Source organism: Lonchura striata, chromosome Z, assembly GCF_050655825.1.
Source record: "Lonchura striata isolate lonStrDom1 chromosome Z, ASM5065582v1, whole genome shotgun sequence".
Classification (NCBI taxonomy): Eukaryota; Metazoa; Chordata; class Aves; order Passeriformes; family Estrildidae; genus Lonchura; species Lonchura striata.
Window position 1 is genome coordinate 16,400,493 of NC_140740.1, and position 20,247 is coordinate 16,420,739.

The 20,247-nt window shown below is 38.8% G+C and overlaps 1 protein-coding gene across 1 annotated transcript in view; it reads right to left on the minus strand.

Annotated features, from left to right (window-relative positions):
- The window catches only part of TRPM3 (transient receptor potential cation channel subfamily M member 3), a 406,874-nt gene that overhangs the window by 362,594 nt on the left and 24,033 nt on the right, over positions 1-20,247 (minus strand). The window lies entirely within an intron of this gene.

A 20,247-nucleotide genomic window follows, 5' to 3' on the forward strand; every position in this document is an offset into this window, starting at 1 on the left:
GTGCTGAAAATCATGCTATCACACCCCTCTTGCCATGTGCTAAGTGGAGTTCTAATGATCCCAAGGACTCTGGCAGATCCCATTCCAGATGAGGAAATCATCAGGAAGAATGCAGAATATGCATAAACTAAGCCTCTTCCCCTTAGTTTTGATATGGTTCAGTAATCTTTATAATATATACAGACTACAAATTTGTTGCTGATTTTTTTATAAACAGATATGTTTGAATTATTGATATCCCTTTATAGATATGATGATTAAGCCCTGGAAAAGAATAAACCTACAAATTACACAAGGCACCTGCTCCATGTTTAGATTTTAGTATCTTCCTTGAAGGGTTCCAGTATTATAAATCTTCTTCTAAATTTTTGTCCTCTCTGTAACATAAATAATGCATGTTCTCATACTCCAGAAAGCAAAAGTTGGTATTTAATCATTTGTAGCGAGACAAAAAACAAAAAACAAAAAAACAAACCCACAAACAAACAAAAAACAACAAAAAACCCCAAAACAAAACAGAAAAATATAAAAATATCTTAAAAGTCCACCTCATCCCTGATATTCTTGAAAATAAATACAATATTACTATATTATTGTAATACTGTTTTAACCACAGCACTCTTTGCTTGGTGAAACCACCTATGCAATCTGACTTAGTCTATCTTGTTTCTATATTATAGCTTTAATGTTCAGGCATTGTTTTCTTCATTGCTTTTCGTTTCTTTTTTCTAGAAAGATACGTGCAACAAATTCATAATTTATTTTCAAAGGATTGTGTAGTTGGCATAACTTGATGATTTAAAGACAAAATCTATGTTTTTATAATATTTTACATTTTTATATTTTTGTAAAAAAATGTTCATTTTTTTACAGTATTTGAACATCAACTTTGTTCTGTGACTGGGCTGAAAGAACTTTGGACTCCATTCATAGAATCACAGAATGGTTTGGGTTTGGGACCTATTAAAGGTCATCTCCTTCCAAGCCCCCTGCTGTGGGCAGGACACCTCACACTAGATCAGAGTGCTCAGAACCCCATGCAGCCTGGCCTCTAACCTTCCTTGTATACTGGAATGTTTTGTCTTTTTACTATGTGATTTCTTTAAAAGTTGCATCTTGGCAGCTGAGCTTCTTTAAGTTGACTCTAAAATCATAGGTAGATATTTCTTGTAATCCAAAGGCAATTCAAAGGGTTAAGTTAAACTACATAATGCAGTGATGAGTTTTTTCTTTGCAATTATCCCTCTAGTAGGGATCCTCTACACTGGAGAAGTGTTATTAGATTAATATTTGTAAGCAGTTCAGCAACAGTGCTCCTAAACACTCTTACATAAAACACTATGCAATGTATTTAAGCAAAAATATTAAAGCCAAGTATATAAAAAACACTTGTTAACATAGGAATTTTTAACTGATTTACATTTTATGATCACAAGTAGATCAAGAGAAGAAAGTTGGGAAAATTAGGATGCCCTCCCATTTGAAATTTTTATTGCAAATTATACAGTAGCTTTATGAATATAACAAAACAGAACATACACATCAAAAATAAAATAGTAATAGAAATTCTAAAGGCTCCTGTACAGCTTTTGAAGCAAGAATCTTAAATTTTTCTTGCTCAATTAGATTATAGTTTCATGCACTAATTTATACTGTTTCTGTCCTTTGCCCATTCCATTAATTCAATTAATGCAATGCTATCTGACATTTCTTTAAACATTGAAAATTCCCTTTGGAGCACAAGACTAAGAAAAATATTTAAGAGGGAGAAATGTTGCAAGAGAAATAGTTTTGGTTTGATATTTTCACAGAATGTTCAGTATTGGAAGAGACCACTGGGAGATCATGTAATTTAACCTTCAGCACAGCCCTCCAGGATTTCTGAGAGGATTCTCCTCACCAATATTTCACAAATCATACAGTGATACCCATGCAGCAATAAAGGCACCCAGGGATGCTCTTCACCTCTGACAACAGCCGGTTTTGCTATTAAAGCCTGCTTAGCTTAAAAATCCTCATGTAGAAGCATTTCTACACAGTGGTTAAAATTATTGCTGAACCATTGGTTAACCTGAACCCTGATGAGGAAATCTATGGCAGTAAGTCGCATGACAGCAAACATTTGCCATGAACAAATGGGGAAATAATGGAATCTAGGAGCATTATTGATACGACTGAGGTAACCAGAGCAAACCAAAGATGTAAAAATTGTATTTCATTTAGAACACAACAGGGAGTAGAACCTGGAATAAAGTTTAACTTCATCATGCTGTGGAGGCAACTTTCTGAAACGCTAGGTTCTGCCACTAGCCACAAGGGACACATGTTGCTTTCTTCCCTCTGGCTATAAAAATAAGGTAGTTCCTATGAGGGTAAAACCTGTAAGTCATACTGACTGATGTGTATTTGTAGTATAAAAAGACTGAGTTCTCTGCCATTTGTACATGCCTTGCCCCTTCATGGAGACAGTGAAACACTGCATAAAAATAGAATATAAGACACATTCCAATGGTTATCTAACAAGGAAGAGGCACTATGGCTAAACAGATTATATCTGGCTACACAGTGCTGGTAACTGTGGTTCCTGCTTAGCACTAAAACTTAAAAAAAACAATTACTGTTAGGCATGAGTGGCTGGTCTGTGAAAATGGCTTTAGGAATTTGCAGTGGCTCCTCCCAGGTATCACAGCATATCCCCTGTAGCACCTAAAGTACAGCATACAATTGATTTCAAGGTGGATTCATGTTGCTCAAGGTGGATCAAGGCTTTGCCCACATACTTATGTTTGGTATAATCACATGTTGTCATAATGCTACTCTGCTTGTGTTGTGCACACAAGCCTCCTTTGCCACTTGAACTGTTCATATCTTCTAATTTCAGGTCCTTTATATGCTTCACTTACAAAATTCTTCTGTCTCCCTGACTAGAATGACTCTGGTCTCTTCCCAGGAGCCATCACATACACAAAAAGGAAAATAGAAGGCAAATCTCACAAGAAGAAAGGATGGGAGCCATCCTCTGCTAGCAGAAATGTTGTCAAATGCATTCAGTACTTAAAACCTTTGTTTCAGTAGGAAGATTCAACTAAGTTGTCAAGCTTGGATGACAAACGACAGTGCCTGCATTTACAAAGTCTAGAAATTTATGTAACAGCAATGTCAAGCCAAATATATGTCAGGTTTCAGGACTACTTTTTAATTACAAGTTATTCCACTGTAAGCAGAATACTCAAGAGAAAAGATACACATTATGTGGGTGTTTCTGACATTTTAATGCAAATGACAATCAAAAGGCTGCTTGAGGAGTACAAATACCACACCATATCCTTGTTGTGGTCTCTCTGGTTCTTCAATAAAATTAAACTTCTTATACAGTTAAGGACAGGACTAAACTTTATCAGTAGTGCTTTATCAGTAGTGCCTTGGGAGTCTCAGGACTACCTGAGTAGTCCTGAGACTCCCAAATCATCCTCCCCAAAACTAAACTAAAAAAAAAAAAACCAAAAAAAACCCCCGACTTTTTCATACAGTTGTGCATAAAAAAGGAGGTAGCTGTTTCCATAATGTTTAGGACAATAATTTGAGGAAATCCAGCACAAATATCTTTTTACTCTTCTGACTGTAATAAAACATTTGATATGACACGTAGCAAGACCTTCGATAAACTACAGGAGATTAAATTGCTAAAAAAAGTCAAAACTACGTGGAAGGATAGTTATGAATAAAAACGTATTACACAAGAGAGAGATTACAAGCAGGTTTCCTCATGTAACATTTCTAAAGCACAGTCTTATTCCTCAGCTTTGTAAGTTGCCTTCATGTAAAAAAACTGTCTCAGCAGTGCCAGTCACATCTTATAAAGTCAAAATTTTGGAATGTACCAGTCACACAGAAGCACCTGGATGACTACCCATATTAGCCAGCAGAAGAAAGATCATTTGGTAGTACAAACAACTTTGGTTTTCTCCACAACTGTTAAGTGACACAATGGAGATTATATAATAAGACTATATGCCACCAAGTCCTAGGAGGCATTAAGAAATATATGCAAGGGAGAGAGAAATTTTGAAATTCTGTATCAGTAAACTGTACTATCTAATCATTTATGAAAAGAAAATGGGGTGAAGGGAGGAGAGGGGATTTGCTTCTTTTAGAGCAAGCACAAAGAAGGGCTCTTGAGTTGGAATGATGCCTGAAGAATGAAGAAATAGACAAAGCAATGCAGAGACACCTTCCACAATCTCAATGAATTTTGGCCCCTTTTGATTTCAGAGCAAGAAACTGGAAATAGCTAAGTTTTGTCCACATTGAACAAGCTCTAGGCAGGTGATGTCCTCCAGCAGGTCTCTAAAGGACATCTCTAATCACAACAGTCATTTCCTAAAAAGTCCTCCAAAGAGGTGAAAACAAGCTTGTGCAAGTAAGCTCCTGAGCCTAGATGTTAAAATTACTAACAGCCAAAACTTTGCTAAAGCGTGATTGCACAGTTATCTGTCATCTGGAAACTGATAAGGAAATTTCTAAGTTTCCTCCAGATTGTTACTGGATGCATCAAAGAACAAATGAGAGTTTGAGACTGCATTTCTCTCATGCATCAACCCTTTTTCTCTTTGTATATCTAGGACAGCTTCATGTAGTCAAGGATACACATGCTTAACACAATGCCAGGATAAGTATTTTTGACAAAGGTAAATTTTACACAATGTAGACTGTAGAGTCACAGAGTATAACTATAAAAACACAAAGTATGGACAAATTCAGAAATGGCAAATAATTTCTGGATTTCTCTCTTCTGAGTGTTTAGATCCTACTACTATTTACTTGATGAACCAGTCTTATGCTTCACTTTCAGGTACTATCCTGGCTAAGCAAGAACTGCCTAATAGGCTCATAGTAACACACTGAGAATGTAGCTAAAGAGGAATCAAAATTCTCCAAGTATCATGGAGGAGATTTTGTGGAGATGGTAGCACACATTACTCAGGGTAAATCAGGAGTTGCTGTAGTCATACGCAGAACTTCATGAAATAGATAATTTCCATTTGAGAAAATAATCTCCATCACAAAAGAAAACACAATGAAGCTCTGAGAAGTCCAGCACCTGTAGTGATATAGAGTGCTTTTAATAGCAGAAGACTCGGAAGAAATGATAGGCAAGAGACTTTGAAATCACATTCTGCACATAGGTTCCTTGAAACCCAGAAGACTAATTTTTATTCTCCCACGCTGCTTAGACTATTTCTGCTCTCTTTCTGAGGACTCCGTTCAAGACTTATTTGCAAGCCAGGAGCTGTTTTCCAACAAGGCTGAAACAAAATTATTTATTACTATGGCCTGCAATCTAATCTTGTATATCTACATGTGTGAATCAGTTCTCATGTGATGTTGTCAAGTGGAATTACATTTCAATGGAAAATTTTATGCTATATACAAAAATTAGATATACACTTTATACTGCACACACTCATGTAAGCTTCATTCCAACAGAAAGAACTCTGATTCAGAATTGAATAGCCTAAACATTTGACTTGACATTGAGCTCTTTTTTAATTATAAAAATTTTTGTTTCTAAGTCCATTTGCTGCAATAGGTAGCCTGTACAATTTATGCCTGTCTTAACTGTGTGTTTTTTCTACAACTGTAACGAAAGATCTCAAATTTTTTTTGCCAATGTTCTCCAGACACATCCCACAATGTCTGGCGAATTGATGACTGTGTTCAACAAAAATTCCAGTTCTTTGTGGAGAGAAAACAGCCACGAGACATGCCCTTCAAATATATATTTTTTTTTGTTTCCCTTCTCTCTTTCCCTTCTCTCCCAAAAGCTTTTTGAAAGGGCAGACCTAGCTATATGTTGAGAACAGATTAATTGGAATTTATTTTTCTTCTCTTGTTGACATCTGCTGACAGGTTCCAAATTCAGTTGAGCGTTCAGTCATAAATATTTCTAAGGTTACAAATGAAAAACTAATAAGAGTAACTTTCTCTTCAAGCACTTATTTTAAAATAAGTTATAAGTTGCATATATTTCTATAACATTTACACACTTTAAATTTAGTGACTTTGAAATCCACAAAAATAATCTTTGAATTATGTCTTAAAATACTTTCTTTCCTAATTTCATTTTACCACTGTGGGGGAAACAATTCAGCAGTTCACTTGTGACCTCTCTTGCAATGAAATAAGGAAATTATTAGGCCAGAATTTCTGGCCTCTCACATTCCTTTTACCATGCTGAAGTATACAAGGAAATATGGTCATCTGCACAAAAACATTCCTAAAAGCAATGTGAAAATAATGGTGCTTGCCTTGAACTTTAAACTAACTGAAATTAAGACTATTATATCTCAGAGCCATCTTTAAGAAATCAAAAGAGCAGATTGCCCACATTACTGTAACTTAGCATCAAAGAAATTTGTAAGAGACTTTTCAAATATCCTATTTCTTCCATATTATATCACCTCTCCAGGAGTTTTAGAATAACCAACAGGATGCATTCCTAATATACCAACTCACTGCTTAGAATTTAGGAATGAACAAAAGATTCTTTTGTCAGTGAGAACTATAATTGCCCTGACCTGTGACTTTTTCAAGAATAAAACAGTTTACATGCTGTTGACATTTGTGAAACACTCTGTTTCACATATATGAAAGCCGAGAGCAGTCTAAGTGCATTAGATGTACCACTTATACACAAGCCACTTTGAAAACATTTGTTTTCTAGCAGATTTATCATGTATGTGCTAGATTCCTTATCTGCATGTGTACCCCAGATACACTGGATCTCTGAATGGAAAAATAACTGTGGGATATCTAGAAAGTACCATAAAAAAATTCCACTGAACAAGGAGAGGTGGAGGCAAGTAGAATACTTCCCAGGTAACACCTGTTAGCTACTTCTCATATCCACTTCATTATGCACTGGATGAGCTGTTTGTCTATTACCAGCCCTTAATATGAATTTTAAGTGTTATGTGAATAAATACACAGCTATTACACTAACAGTATGTCTCCAGCAGAGTCAACATTTTAACAGCTGATTTACCTTATAAAATTTGAGATTTATTATCTCCTCCCTATCTGGCAGCAGAGCATTGATTTCTCTTTAAGGGGAACATCAAGATTTAGAGGCCTGGCAATTACAGCACCTGCAGTTCAGCCATTAATAAAACAAATTAAGAAAACACTTAAGGATTTTAACAGAATGAACCTGATACCATACTCTCAGTGGTTAGATCTGATTATGATGGTATGGGCAACTCATCTACTCAGATTACTGGAACAATGAAAGATACTCAGTTTCCTCAATTTAACTTGTGTTCCTTTAACATCCACTCTACTGAGATAAGCAGCTGTTAGTAGAACACCCATCCCAATAAACAACTTAGAAATAAACCATCATCTCCCTCTCTGCCTGTAGCACCAGCATCATATGCAGCAGGGTCATTAGCAGAGGAGGCACGATCAGCTATAGCATTTTAATGCTACATTATTAAGTAAGCAAAACACACTTGTGAGATGGTAGGATTCAAATTTTTTTTTATTTGCTGCCAATAGGAAATTAAAACTATTTTAACTTTTATGCAAATGGAATACACCTTTTATTTACTTATCTTATTACTGAATAATATCTTATTATTATATTACAATATATAATATATATATTATATATATTATAATTATAATTATATATAATATATAATATCTTAGTATTATATTACTGAATAATATCTTATTACTGAAGATTACCCACAAAATCATGACTAAATGATATTAACTATGAGACTAGTTCTATCATAGACCATCTCACTTTCTGCCCAGAAATGAGAATCACTTACTATCCTGTTACAATGCCAAATGAACAGCTGGAAATGTCCTTATACAAATTTGTAATTACAGTCTTTAAACATTTTTCTGAAGTTAAAAAATAAATAACCAAAAGAGGAAATATCCAGGCAGAACACATATTTGGACAGTCACCTTTTTAAAGCCTTGCCTCCAGTTTCAACTTTAAATGGCTTATTTTATGTCATAAGACCCCCAACTAGGCATAGAAGTACCAGATATTTCACTAGCCCTTTCTGTTCTGGCAGGTGGAATCTGAAACAATTCTAAGTTCCAGCCCACGCCTCAACTTGCCTGACTCAGAAAGAGCCAGGTACCAGTTTGAGCATCATATTAAATATACTGCTATTTCTAAGAAAATGAAACAAAGGAGGAAAGGCTGTGAGGAAAAAAAAAATTAGTGGGTAGGAGATATTGTGGAAAAAAGACATTGCTTCAGGCATCCTGTACTTACCTACAGATAAGAAACCAAATTAAGAAGTGGGATGAGCCCATCATTGCTTTTCAGTTCAATAGCACTTCTGCTTATTCCTCAAAAATAGCCCAATATAAATACATCCATATGATTCATCTTTCAAAAATACTTTGTATGAGTATCTATATACACACATTCATACATATATATATATATATATATATATATATATGAAAATTGGAGTGGGAAGAGAAAAATATGCACAGAGATGGTAGTCTCAGTGCTGCAGAATGCCTGAAGGAAAGAATAGGACAGCTAAGTCATGCAAAGAGAACAGTCCAGGAAAGGCACACAGAGATAAACCACTGACTTCCAAGAAAAACCTGGCATTTTTAAAATACAATTAATTCTTTAAAAGGGAGACTGAACTGTGGGAGTTTCAAACAGTCCTGCAAGTGATAAAATTTAAAATGTGGGAAAACAAGTGATTATGGTGAGAAAAGAGAAGAACAAGAATATTTTGGTGAGTGCAAAAAGCAATCTACAGAAGCTGGATGAGCTGCATTTTTCCTTAAGCCAAATTAAGTCATCATGCATAGGAATCTGATTTCCTCTTTGAATTAGAAATCCCTCCAAAACTATGCAGCAGTGAGGGTGCTGGGTTTTATCCTCACCCTCTTTCCAAAAAAACAGATTAAACTGTTAAGGCAAACTTCTGCTTTAACAGACATTTTTGTAAAAAGCTGCTACTTTGCTACCACTCTCGCATTGAGGAGCGGGCAATGCTGCACTCAGTGGGTTACAGAGATGCAAGCAGTAACTTGTGCTTATATCTCATAGTCATTGTTTGTTTGGCATACAGTAATTACCGTGTGTCTGTAAGGAAAAAAAACATCCAAACCAGCATCTCTGTAGCCTAGAAGCATCTTGTTCATAACAATGAAAAAATACCTTGATAAGCCAAACCCTGATAAACCAAAATCACACATGTTTCTTCACTGAATTAAGATTCAATACTTATTTGATAATCTACTAATGGAAGGATATTCTTTGGTTAGGTTTTGAATAATATCCTTCTATGACCTTTTTGCAATGTTGCTAGTTGCACCCTCTGTAAAGCACTGCAGAAAACTCACATTTTTAACAGCACTGTGTCTCAGTTAATGAAACACTTTCTTCTGCACCATTAAGACTGTTGTGTATTGCAATCCACCTCTTGTATTCTGCATTTTCCTAATTACTCAACTTAGATCTTCAGCAACTGTAGGCAGTGTAACTGTTTGTAGTCTTCGTAATGTCACTCTAGCTGGAATGTGAAATGGCTCCTATACTGTCACACTCTAACACTGACAGAAGAATAAATCATTATCACATATATGCATTATGTATATGCATCAAGATGTGTCTGATACAACAAAGTGCAACAAGACATCTCAAATGTCTTCCCAGTATTCCAGAGAAATAACTACCTTAACTTTTAGTAAGGTTGTCAAATCTACTTACAGAGATAACTAAGGAGCCTGACTTCTTAATGGCCTATGTGAACTAATTTTATGAACCCATAAAAGGTTTATGGTATCCTTAGACTTTCACATTCTTATATTTAAAGGTTTTATATGCTCAGCATGAGAGCATATCCCACCAACTTCAAACATTTTGTCAAAAATGAATTTGAGAATTTTTAGCTCTTGTCCACATAGGCTGAAATAATGAATTCTGGTTGTGTTTTCTTACAACTCAGCATCTGTGTTCTTCCACTGTCCATGTAAGAGATTGACAGATAAATTTTAATAATAACTTTCAAAATATCTCTAATACACAAACATTAGGAAAATACTTACGTGAAACAAAAAAGCATATCTAAAACCAAAGATTGCCATCTTCAGAACAGTTCTATTGAATCAAATGCTGCCCTGTCACAATTTTGATAACTGAATGGGAGAACAAGTAAGCTCATGCTGTGAGGTGAATCTCACTGCATCCATCCTCACTGCTGAGCTCATTAAAGTCTCACTTGCCTGCCTTGTTGCCTCAATAGCTTTTTACTTGTCTCCAAACTTCATTCACAACTTCTGATACTCTAGTCTTACTCACTTCCTATGACAACTTCTTGAGGCAAAGAGCTTCCTACCAGGCCCTTTGAAATTCTAAGTCATCCAGTCACATGCATTTCCTTTTCTTGTATTCTATTCTCTTGAGAGACCACTAGCAAATTTATACAGAAGCACATATGACTGTTAAGAACTTCTGGTGTCTGGGAAAGCTTTAAAAGCAAAAGTTGGCTTACACTACAGAAGCAGAGAAATCTGAGTAAGTAAAGTTACTAAAGATTTGGACTCTCCATGATAACTATCTTAAAAATAAAAAGAGCAAATAGTGAAATTTATTCTAACCAATCAGCTTTTCCAATGAGAAAGCAATTTCAGTATTCCAGGTTAGAGTCACCTTAGTTCTACTTTTAAACTATTTGGCTGTATTGCTACAAATGTATGGGGCCTGATGAGATTCATCTGACAATACTCAAAGAGCTGGCTGATGCCATCACAAAACCTTCCTTGATGATTGTGGAGTGGTCTTGGGAACCCAGAGGGCTCTCAGCTGACTGGAAGCTGAAAACTTTGTTCTGATTTCCAAAAAGATCAAGAAGGAGGCCTCTGGAAACTACAGGCTGTCAGTCTCATTTCAGTGCCTCGTAAAACCATGGAAAATATTATTCTGGGAGGTATTGAAAAAACACAGGGAGGACAACACAGTCATCAGTCACAGCCAGCACATCTTCATGAGAGGGAGCTCCCACTTATCAAAACTGACTTCCTTCTACAACTAAGGGTAACCTGCTTAGTTGATCTAGGAAAACCCATAGAGGCAATTTTTCTGGACTTCAGCAAAGCCTTGGAAACTGTCTCTCCTTCTAGACAAAATGTCTAGCAGACAGCTGAACATTATCTGATGGGTGAGCCATTGGCTCAAGTGTTGGGCACAAAGGGTTGTGGTGAACGAGGTGACATCAGACTGGAGTCGGCTCATTAGTGGGGTTCCACAGGGCTCCATCCTCTGCCCACTTCTCTTTAACATCTTGGACTTGGGATTCAGAGGCATACTAAGTTTGTCAATGACAATAAGCTGGAAGGTGGTATTGATTCCCTTAAGGATAGAGAGGCTCTGCAGAGAGACCTCAAGAAATTAGTGAGCTGAGCAATCATCAGCCAAATGAAGTTTAACAAATGCTGGATTCTGCACCTGGGAAAGGCAATGCTGGCTGTACACAGAGACTGGGGAGTGAGAGGCTGGAGACCAGTGCTGCAGAAAGGGACCTGGAGTCCTGGTCACTGACATGAACCAGCAGTGCCCTGGCAGCCAGGAGGGCCAAGCGTGTCCTGGGGGCATCAGGCACAGCATGTCCAGCCTGGGGTGGCCTCACCTCAAGTGCTGAGGGCAGTTTTGGGCACCACAGCATAAAACAGACATTGAGCAGCTGGAGAGTATCCAAAGGAGGGCAGTGAGAATGGTGAAGGGTCTGGAAGGGAAACTGTGTAAGGAGTGGCTGAGGTGCCTCAGTCTCTTGTCTGGGGCAGAGGAGACTGAAGGGAGACCTCATAGTGGTCTTCAGCATCCTCACGAGGGGAAGCAGAAGCGCAGGCACTGATTTCTGCACTCTTGTGACCAGTGAGAGGACTCAAAACAGCATGGAACTGGGTCAGGGGAAGTTTAGGCTGGATATCAGGAAATGGCTTTTCATCCAGAGGGCTGCTGAGCACCGGAACAGGCTCCCCCAGGTAAGTGGTCACGGCACCAAGACTGAGCTCTGGAAGATTTTGGACAATACTCTCAAGCACATGCTGTGATTCTTGGCGTGTCCTGCACAGGGCCAGGAATTGAACTCAATGATCCTGATGGGTCCCTTTCAACTTAATATGCTCTATTAATCACTCAGGGGAAATATTTAGAAATTAAGAGAGAATAAATAGCTGTAATTAATTAGCATATTATCATCATATGCTTTTTCTTATTATAGTATTTCTAGAGAGCAAGTACTTATAATCTGGCAATAATAAGCATAAACTTTTCATTTGCTTGTTTATTTAGCTAAAACATTCTATTTTTTTTTGTCCTTTCACCTCTGCAGTCACTGTGATTCACAGGGTTTCATGACATGTCAGTTTCTCTGCAATTCACAGTAAACTTAAAAAAAATTGCAGCAGGAGATTACCTATTTTGAATACTCTCCACAAAACACTTCCATTATGTCATTAAAGCAATTATGTTATCTAAAAGCAAAAAGAACATAACAATACTAGGAAAAAAATACATGTACCAGGAAATAATAAGACTCTTCTTTCCACATTCATTTTGAAATGTCAAAGGATTGTTGAAATGCTGCTTCATCAGAAGAAATAAATTATGTCTGGAAAGAGTTGCTTTCAGCTACACAGAAAAGAAGTTATAGCAGGCCACATCTATCACTGCCCAGCCAGTGTTAGACTAAGTTGTGCAAGTTAAAATGTGCTCCTGTTTTCATAACCAATATTACCATCTCTAATAGGTTAAGAAGTACATCTCTGTATTATATTGTGATGAATAAAACATCTCATAAGCCTCAGATAAATTCCAAAACCCTACATACATGCCCTACGATAGCTGCATCCTATGGCAAAAACAAAACCATAGAGAAAAAAAAAATGTTGTGAAAAGTAAAATTGTCCCCTGATCTAGGCAGAAGTTTTCATGCTCCTTGTCACATGTCTAGCGCTTTCTCATCCCTTTATACTGTTTTTTTTTTTCCTTTTTTTTTCCTTGCTCCTAAGTGTTGTTTGTAATTAAGATATTTCTCTTTTAATTAATGTCATCATTTTCAAGCACCTAAGCCAGTGAACAGAAAGATAACAGATAAAGCATCCTACAGGAAAGTAAGCTTTCAGAAACCTTTTTTGTTTTTTGTGGATTAGTCACAGACAACAGCACATCTACACCAGCACCTCTCAGACTCACAAGTTTATCCACATCCAGCATACCACTGCAACTTCTCAAGATTTAAAAGATGTCTTTTGACTCTGGATATTCTGGAAATAAATCTCTTAATAAAAAGGAGGTCAGTCACCACTTAAAAATCATCAGGCCCCAAATAAGTAAATGAGATAAAGCCAGAAAATTATAATTTTTAAATTCTGCCCATGGAGTTTTACTCTATCATTCTAAATATTAAACAACCACCTTCTTTTGAAATACATGTACTTTCATTTCAGGTACAGAATAGCCTATACGTTAATAATTAATTATCTCCATAAGAAAGGAAGAAAAAGAGCAAAATAATTTCAGCCTTTGGGATTTTCTTACATGCTATGCCTTCAACATAATAATCCCGTATGTCTTTTCAGGGAAGAGAAGATGATGAGAATTGTGGAAATTGAACTGCTGTTTGGTTTTATTATTTTAATGAGAATTCATTTCCCCTCTTCATTTGGTTTTTGATTTTTTTTTTCCTGTTTTTCTTATCTTTAGAGCTAAAAATCACATTATAGCTCTGCAATGACATCCATTGCTTATGAATGCAGTCAGCAATATTACACTCTTCTCTATCAGGTACAGAATGCTACTCTTGAAAGGTAAAGTCATAGAAAAAATTAGCATGGATGGGACTTCTGAGGACTGTCTTATATAAGCATTTTTCAGAATTTAAATCCAAAATCTGAAATTTTTCCTTCAGAACAAAATTTAGCTATTTCAAAGTCACTTCATACTAATAATAGAAGTTTATGAATGTTTGTCCAGCATCAGAAAGTAGTAGGTCCATGTTTTAGAGAACACCTTCACAAAAATAGTAATAGGAAAGCAAAAACATTTTTCTTTCTGATAAAAAACTGATCCCTAAAATTATAATGAATTGCCAACCTTTAAAAATCACATTACTTAACAGACTAGATCACACATGCAACAAAGAAGTAATGCATAGAATATAACTTTTTTCCTACCATCACTAAATGAACAAACACAAGATCAATTATTCAGACAAGTATTTAGGACTGGTCTATTGTAGGAAGTTTCTTGACAGGTTTTCTCACTGGAGGCCAGCTGCAGGGAGACACTAAGCAATATATTCAGGAGAGATTCTAAAAAATGGCAACCTCATCTACAGGTTCAGGAAATCTTATTTAAATTGAAACTTAAATAGTCATCATTTCTAGCTTTATTAGTAAAGCATCCAAATAAGCAGTCAGGAAAATTGTTGCCCATCCATGCTCATTATACACAAATTTTAAAAAACACTTTAACAGTGAAATTAATGCAGAAATTAAGAAGAAAGGAGCATCTGCCTAAAATAAAAGATAGACAAGCACAGGATTAGTTAGGCTCCCTTCTACTACCAAGAACTTAAAAAAATTAACAACAGAAAGAAATATTTCCTTCAGAGACAGTGCGTTATCTTCCATCTTACAACATTAAGAAATTCTACCAGTCCTTGCCCTGGGTAAGAACTACCATTTTTATTTTTCCTAAGAAGTGTTTACCAGGATACCAGGTAAACACTGTACCCTGATTACCAGGGTAGTCATGCTTCTAAGATTTTCAAGCAGACTAAGTGTAGACACCAGTTACTAGATGTGTTAGTGTGCATCTTGTAAATTAATTCTCAAAGGACTTTCTGATGTAGATGTACACGATCCCAAGGTAACCCAGGCTAGCAGGGATTTGGGGACATTTTTAGTCCCAGCTGCTGCTGAGAGGGACAGAACAGGTAGCTCAGGGCTTCACCCAGCTGGGATTTGAAAACCCAAGTCTTGAAAAAGCCCACTTTCCCCAGGCCCTGCCCCCACTACTGCTCCTCTCCCACCAGCACATCATCTCTCCCAGATTATAATGTCACAGCCCAGCTACAGAAGCCTGGCTAGAGCAAAGGCAGTTGGCATCCACTGCTCTCCTCTCATTCCAACTACATCACAGAAGGCATGAAGGCTGGATCCAGCATGACTGACCCTTGGTAAATCCTTACTCACTGTTTCCTGTCACTGGCATCTCCTTCATGTGCCCAGATGTGGGTTCCAGGAGGGCTCCTTCCTTGGTTTTACCTCAGGCTGATGACCAAATCACTGAATGCAGAGGCCTAGCAGACATGGGTGGTGAGGACCTGCCTTATCCATGCCTGGTGTCACTGCATCACCTTCACCTACAGGGATCCTGATAGGAAGACCATTGCACATAAAGGAGTCAGTGATCCACACATCAGGTAATCTGAGTACACCTTGGTCTGTGCTGTGCTGGACTGCACACATGTCTTTGCCTTCAAGCTGCACTGTGCCACACAAATTCTTTGGCTGCAGAACAAACTCATTGTAGGACAGGGACCCTCATCACCAGCAATTACAGCACCTGCACCACCATGCCCTTATCAAGAACTGCAGCAATAAATCCTTGTAAGAACATTGTTTCTGCTTGCCAGCAGAAAATAAAAATATATTTGAGCTACTGTTTGGGAAAAAAATCATACAATAGCTAAAATGGGAAAACAAGTCAGCCTTGTATGGACAGGATCACAGTGTGCTGTTCTAGCACCACTCTGTAACAAGATGCATTCCTTAGGCTCCAGCAATCTCCTGGATGGCTGATGCTCTGACATAATAACATTTCCCAAAGAAAGATGGAGAAAGCTCCATCTGCTTCCTTACCCTGGTCAATGATCTCTAACACATCCCAGAACACTCAACAAACCCTCCTCTGACTCTGACCCACAAAGTCTATGCAGACCTGAGCCCTACACCTCTGAGCTGCTCCTCCATATGAAGGGCAGCCCTACACCTCCTGTTCCCTGCCTGCCTCTCCTAAGGGCTCCATCAACCACAGCACTACCACATCATGGGTGGTAGTGCAGCCATGCTGCAGCTCTGGCCACAGGCTGAGCTCTTGTCTCTGCTGCTCAAATCCCAAGCAGTGTGCAGCCACCCTGCACCCTGAATGCCCAAGCTTTGCCTTGTTCCCCCCACACCCTGTACTTTTGCTTTCTGTCCTTGCTCCATCATTTTATCCTACAACTCAGGGCTGTAATGTGTCTCCCACATCACTGCTAGTTTAACAGTCTCCGCACCAGACTGACCAGCCTCACAGCAAAGGTGCTTTTGCTACAATTGAGAAAGGGAAAATGACATCTGAGTCCTCAAATTCACAAATATGAAACTCAGAGGTCAAGATAAATTTTGTTCAATCTGCTCCATAACAAATATGAATTTCAGCTCTTCACTCAGTGGATTACACCTGTATATATAATGTTCCTCACCCACATAAACATAGTTCTGTTGTGATGTAAAGGGGGCTGATTACATCTCATCAGTCATTTGTACTCAGCCTATCTGATTTTCAGCATCCAAGACAGGACCAATGACCTGGCTCACACCAATAATTTCACCGGTGCCACAGCAAAGTAAAGTTTTAGGTCATGTGTTCTTTTGTTTCTTACTTGTCATTTTGTATCTTAGCTACTATAAATATCCTGGGGGAAATTTCAATTCAAAAGCAATTTAATCTTTGAACAAATGGGAAAAAAATTCTGCTGTGATCAGAAGCTGTAGAGCAGAGCAGTCAGTTATCTCAATTTTTATTGAACCAAAACACTGTGCAACATCTGCTTAAAATGGGTTGGAAAACTAACATAATCCAGAGATTGTAAGTACAAATGACTCTCAAGATCTTGGCAGAAATTGTCCAAACAATTCCCTTTATGGGCAGAAATTCATTCTCCAAAATGTGATCTGTTGGTTTGCATGGCAAATTTTTTATCAGTTTGAGTAGGGGGCTCCATGCTCTTTTCCCTTTCCAAAGTTACACACAGAGGTGATGGGGAGAGGAAAGATGCAGAAAAGGCTTAATTTCTAAAGGTATAACCATACTTCACTCCTTCAATATGTAATGCCTTCACTCAAAATGAAACCAGGGTTATTCTAAACAAAGATCACAGGTAGATATTGTTTGGAGTCAGCCACGTGTGGCTGCGTTGGCTCTTGCAAACTTTTTCTATCTCAAATATTCTTCACTCTTCAGCTCCTGTCAATGTAGCAATTTCTTCTCTATCCCCCAAACACTAATGTCGAAACAAGGTAAATATAATTCAACACCCCTCCATTCCACCACCACCCCCGCCCAAACCCCTTCCTGATCATTTTGGTAAAGAAATAAGTTTACCAATTCCTCCTCAGGAATTAACGAAGTAATAAAAAGGCAGCCAACTGTAAAAATTTAACAAGGAATGAATAAAAGTGAGACATCAGTATCAGCAATTTCTACAAGTCTGTAAAAAAAAGGAAGGCCGGAAAATATAGATTTTGGGGAAATAAAAAAACAACCAAAAGTACAGATGCATAGCATCGCTTGTACTAAACTCCTGCTTCAGCACTGCACCTCAAAAATTCTTCTCAGAAAAGTGACAACCTTTAAAAAGTAAACAGAAGCTGACACAGGAAAAAAAATTCAAGGGCAAGGCTGAGGGGATGACATCGAAACACTGATATTAAAAGGACTTAAATACTATATTTCCCTTCCCCACTCCTGCCCTGGGATAGTGTGGGTGCATGTGGGAAGGGGGGAATAAAAAAGGTCCTGGTGGAAAACGTCTTAAGAATTACTATGTTCTGCCACTGCTTTGGAAAATGGTTCCAAGTGATTTATTCTTAGTGTTGAAATGTGATTTCAGAAACCCTCTTCCCTCATAAAAAAAAAAAAAAAAAGGCATAAATGAAGAAGACAAGCTAATAGTTACCCATTCTCAATAAAAAAACCCCACGTTTTTCAAAAAGCCTGACAAAATTTTTTAAAAAACCCTAACAAATTACCAAACTAAAAAATTCAGAATCTGTCATTCCCATCTGTCCTGCACTTTATGAAGTTTAGTGGGCTTAATGCAATGAAAATTCATTAACATAAAAAACCACCAATATAGTACTACTTTAGAGAAGAAAAAAGGAAAAAGTTGCTCATCCTTTCACAAAGATTCTAGAAAAGCAACGATTAAGCAAAGATTAATACAACCTTTCAATTCTGGCAAAACACTTGCAACTTGAATCTCATTCAGGGCTCTGGCTGGAGTAAGAATGCATCTCAGCTGTAAGCCACAAGAACAACAACTTTGTTTAGAACAAGAGAAACTCAACAAGCCCTCAAAAAAAAAAAACCACACAAACAAACAAAAACCAAAAACCCACAACTCAACCAACTAACACCAGCCCTCAACTGCAGTGTGCATTTTTCTGATGAGTTCCAGCCATATAATCCTTACCTGAGTTTAAGCCATCTATTAAAAATTTGTGTATTATTTAAAAAAAAACCACTCAAAACCCCCACCCTAAATTACAGTATTTTAATCTACAGCATGGTACAGATCAGTGCAATGCTACTCCTGTTCCCCGTCCACAAGATAATATTGTTACTTTGTATGATGCTTTCTTGTTGCCATGACATCCTTTATATTGTAGGTCTCTACCCTTACATTTTTTTTCCCTACTGAAATTAAATCCGTGGTCATTTCACCCCTCAGGTCAAAAGCTTATAAATATGTGTTTATTTTCCAAATTATACATTTGATCTATTGGATAAGGTGTATCACTTCAGACTTCAGACAGTCTGCTTTAAGGAGGAATACACAATGCTGTTTCTAAGCATACGAGAACTGAGATTGTCCTTGGACAGCTAGAAGTTCTTCCAAAATCTGTGTTTATGTGTGTTTGTTCAGCACTTACCTACAGGATTCTGATCCCAAGGAGACAGGACATCAAGCACTCTAATAAATGTCACTCCTGTTTGAATGGTCAGTTTGTTCTCTCAATTTCCCTTTACGGTCAATATGTTCGTTTTCCTAACTTGCAGTCTATGCTACATGTAGCATGCATCTCCATTAAAATGTTTGTCTACCCACCCCAGAGATTCCCGGCACATCCCATCGATCTGGCTGAAGGCAGATACACCAACAGGGGGACACCTACCTGGAGGTAGGAAGAGGAAAACCCAACAACCTGCTTTTTGCCTACATGCCTTCGCTTATGCTTGTTCCCCGCTTTGTTCCCACTGTTGCCCTCAGCTGCACAACGAGAGCACGAGTGGCAGGCAGGTACTTTCCACCCCGCCAGCTGCGCTCCAGGCCGAGCGGAGCGAGTCGAACTGCCGCTCCGCCGGGAGCACCAGGAGAGAGCCGAACCGGAGGCCCGCACCTGTTAACAACTCCAGAGTCGGGCTCAGCGCACCGGAAAGGCGATTCCTCTTCCCGAAGAGCAACAGGTTGCTCCTGACCACCCCCGCCCGGCCCCGGAGCGCGCAGGACGCGGCGGCGCGGCCGCGCTCACTCACCGCCAGCGCGGGCGAGGCGGGTCCGGCGCGCCGGGAGCCGCGCCGGGAGCTCAGCCGCCGCCAGGACTCGGCCAGGCGCCCCCGGCCGCCGGGAGCCGCGCCCTCGGCGGCGCTGCCCCCCTCGGCCCTGCCGGGGCTCAGCCGCCGCTGCTCCATGCCCGCGGCACGGCTGAGCCCCGCGCCCGCCCCGCGCCCGCCCCGGGCGCTTTATCGGCGCTGCCCGGCGCGGCGGAGGAGCGGGGCGGGGCGCGGCGGGGCGGCACCGCCCGGGCTCCGCACCGCCCCGAGGGGCCGGGGGGCTCCCGCAGCAAAACCAAGTTTTAGTCCGCAGCGTGATTTAGGAAACAGGCACGGAAAGAGAAAGGGACAGGTAGGTGTGCTGACAAGTTATGACACCTGTTCATCTCCTGTCTAGATCGTGCCAAAATCGTGCTAGGAGGCTTTTTCTAAGTACACTACGTTAAAAGTTCCAGGGAAATAAATTAGTTGTTTCCCCATAATAAAATATGTTCATTCTTAATGTCTAGCAACAGTCACATGTGCGCAGCCTCCACTCTAAGCCAAGCAGCGTTTTCCCCTACTGTTTACACTTCAGAGGATGAAAACACTAAGTCAAGGAAAGATGGCAAAGTACCTCTTGTACTGTGATACACCTTTGGGGCCCG